Source organism: Cryptomeria japonica, chromosome 9 (genome assembly GCF_030272615.1).
Source record: "Cryptomeria japonica chromosome 9, Sugi_1.0, whole genome shotgun sequence".
In the NCBI taxonomy this organism is placed as follows: Eukaryota; Viridiplantae; Streptophyta; class Pinopsida; order Cupressales; family Cupressaceae; genus Cryptomeria; species Cryptomeria japonica.
The window spans coordinates 410799395-410803139 of record NC_081413.1 but is presented as its reverse complement, the minus strand read 5'-3'; positions in this window follow the sequence as shown (position 1 = coordinate 410803139).

Below are 3745 nucleotides of genomic sequence, written 5' to 3'. Positions count from 1 at the left end.
TATATGGGAGGACAATAAAAATCTCTCTGATCCAAAGGAAATTCTAGAATGTTTTTCTCAATACTACAAACAATTGTTTTCTAGAGAACCAGTTAGGAAAGAACAGGACAATGCAAGGAAATTAATCATGTCCTTGGTCCCCAAACTCCTTGATAATGAGGATAGTAAGATTCTTGAGGCTGCAATTTAAAAAAAAGAAATCAAAGAAGCTATAAAGGCCATCAGTAATGACAAGTCCCCTGGACCAGATGGGTTCCCAGTAGAATTCTACAAGGATAATATTGAATGGATAGTGGATGATCTCCATGAGATATACTCAGAGGCTATTCACAAGGGATCCCTGGGGGAAAATATAAACCAAGGTTTGATCAAACTCCTCCCCAAAGAAGGAGATAGAACCCTTGTTAAAAACTAGAGACCTATTACACTGTTAAATGTATCATATAAGATAATAGCAAAGCTAACAGCAAGTAGATTGGAAAATATTCTACCAAAGATCATCAATAATACAAAAACAAGGTTTGTCAAAGGTCATTATATTTTAGAGAACTTAGTCACATGTTGGGAGTCACTCCATTGGGCTAAAAAAACACGTCAGAATGGGGCAATGCTACTCATTGACTTCGAGAAAGCCTATGATAGAATAAAATGGGAATATATTATTCAGATGCTCCAGACTCTAGGATTCCCCCTGGGTTCTGTAAACTAGTCAGAACTCTATTGTGTGATTCCAATGCCTCAGTTGAAGTAAATGGAATAAGATCCCCCAAATTTGCATTGTCTAGGTCAATAAGGCAAGGTTGTCCCCTTGCTCCTGCATTGTTTGTCATAACTGCTGATGCAATGGCCTATCTAATCAAAGACTCCTCTATCACTCCTCCTGTCAGGGGCATATCCCTACCTAATCAAAAGGAAATATGTAATGTCCAATTTGCTGATGATACTGCAATGCTAATTAAACTTGACAAAGAGAACCTTACTGCTCTGATAGAAAATATAAATGTTTTTGCCTGGCCTTTGGAAGTAAGATTGCTTTGCACAAATCTAACCTACTTGGCTGGGATGACAGACCCCCGGGTTGGCTCACAAAATTCTCCCTCAATTGGTTGGGTCTTTCCCAATTGGTGAAATATCTAGGTATCCCATTCTCTGTTCATCCAAACCTAAAGGAGATGTGGGAATGGGTAAGGAATAAGATAGAGAAGAAAATATCCAAATGGAATAGGAACTATTTATCTCTGGCTGGAAGATTTTAGGTATGTCAAAAGATCTTGGCATCATATAACATCTATTTCTCCACTACCTGGCTCTTCAAGAACTATTAGTTTAACCATATCCAAAAGCAGATAAGGGCATTCCTTTGGTTTGATGGGAAAGACATCAAGAAGCAACATGTAGTGAAATGGGAGTGGTGTACTATGCACAAATTGTATGGTGGGATGGGACTAAAAGATCTAAGAACTCAAGGGATAGCCATCACTTCCAAATGGATTCTCCAAGCCATAGATGGTGAGGAGCCATGGAAAGTCCTAATAAGAAACAATATATCATCCTCAATTCCAAAAAAAGCTAAGAAGTGGAAAGGCCTCCCTATGATTGACCTTCTTCTTGGATAGATGGATGTAGCCCCAACTAGATCAGGGGTCTTCAAATCCCTATGGAAAGCCTGGGAACAGGTGAAACATCTGGTGCAATACAATATGAAGGGATGTAAATAGGGACATTTCACTAGTGATAGTTCTATCTGGTGGAATCTAAGTTATCATGGAAAACCACTGGCAGCCCTTCAAGGCTGCTCTGCTCTTAAATGGAACAATATGGGAATTAGACACTTTTCTCAAATTCTGGAGAATGGTCAACTGAGAACATGGGAGGATCTGCAACTTGCCTTCGCTATTTGAGTTTCCTAACATAGAACCTATAACATGCTTAGGTCTGCCTTATCCAATGCTCTTCCCCAACCACTCCTATCTCATCCCCCCTTCTCCCCCTCTGCAATTAGCTAGGTTGATGGCACACCTATCTCCTCTCTGAAAGCCAAAAACATCTATGCATCACTCACTGAGGCAGATACCATTTTTCTTCACCTAAATAAATGCTAGGAGCTAGACTGGGAACCTAGGATATGGAAGGATAGATTAGGTAGATTTTGGATGACCCCAAATGAACCAAAGAAATAGTTCTTTGGCTAGAGACTGCTGTTAAATAAACTCCCTCTTAAGGATAAGGAAGGCAACCACCTAAATTGCAAAATTTGTAGAACTCCTGAGACTGTGAAACATGTCTTTTTTGACTGTCATTTTGCAAAAGAGATCTGGAATTTGTTTAGTTTAAAACTGGATGTTAATTGTATTGAAATCATTAATGTTGTTTTAGGCTACATTAAGGGCTATAGGAAAATTGCAAATATCTTCTGGTCTTGTTTATCTTTAGAAATTCTTTGGCTCATTTGGAAATACCGTAATGATGATGTCTTTAATAACAACACCAGGCACCTCACTGAGTCTCTTAGGAGACTCATCTTTCATACCGTCTCACTACAGGTCATTGTGGTCATAAAGCTAGACTCAGAAAAGTTTGACAAATGGATAAAGGAAGGAGCTACCACTATCTACATCAGAGAGATATCCCATGGATTCACATGGGAGAGAGATGAACCAGGAAAGGCAGCATTTGAGAAAGAACTCATGGCCTTCATGAGACAGGTTGACCGCAGACACCTACATATGGAAATTTCTTGGGAGGAAGCTGACCGAATCCACTAGAGCACCTCACACCCTCATAGGTAGGACATTCTGGATGGCCGTATGGAAGTATGGAAAGATGGAGAGAAGGGCTGGGTGGCATGGATCCCAATAGTGGGAGTTAACTCTTCTCCAGGCTCTGATATTTCTTTCATTTAGACTATTACTACTCCTTAGATTATCTATTTTGTTCATATAATATGATGTAATTGTGATTATCATCTCCCCATATGTGGTGATACTAGTAGAATATTATTTTTTTGATGACTGCACCTTCCCTTGGTGCCTTGATACTCGCTATATCCAAACAGTTCTGGTGATTTGTATTGACTTTTCGATATATAATCCAAAAAATGTGCTGTCAAATTTCACAGATGCGTGAAAATGACTTACAAAAGCATCAAATTGATTCTACGAGAATAAGACAGGATATTAGAAAGGTAATTCTTAGGCCTGAGCCCCACGATGGGTGCCAAAAATGTTGAGACTAAAGTTGAACTCCAAAGAATTGACCTGAAACTTGTTAGTCCATCAAAAAATATGAAAAATAAAGCTATAAGAAACTTAGCTTCAACCAATGAAGTAACATGAAGTAAATAAAATAAACAAGATTATACCTTTCATGATTTAAATTTCATTGTGTCCTAACTCCACTATTTCTGGTTGCAGATGATTTTCTCTCAGACAAGCATTGGTAGTTTCCAAGATGGCATATGAAAAATGGACTGATAGTTAACTAATAATACAATATGCATATGCAAATTATTTAAGCTAATATGATATTAAGCTATGATAATAATTCTAAAATTGCTAATTGCTTCAAACTCAAACTCACAGATGCAAGATAAAGACTCCTAGAATGACTATAAGATTAGCTATTAGTTTCAAAATGGCTTAGGAGACCTCTTTTTATAGTTTTTTGAATGCGAAAGCTTAGGTGGTAGAGATCAATGATCATGATCAAATATTTCAAATTGGATGGCTATGAGCAAGAGGTTGAA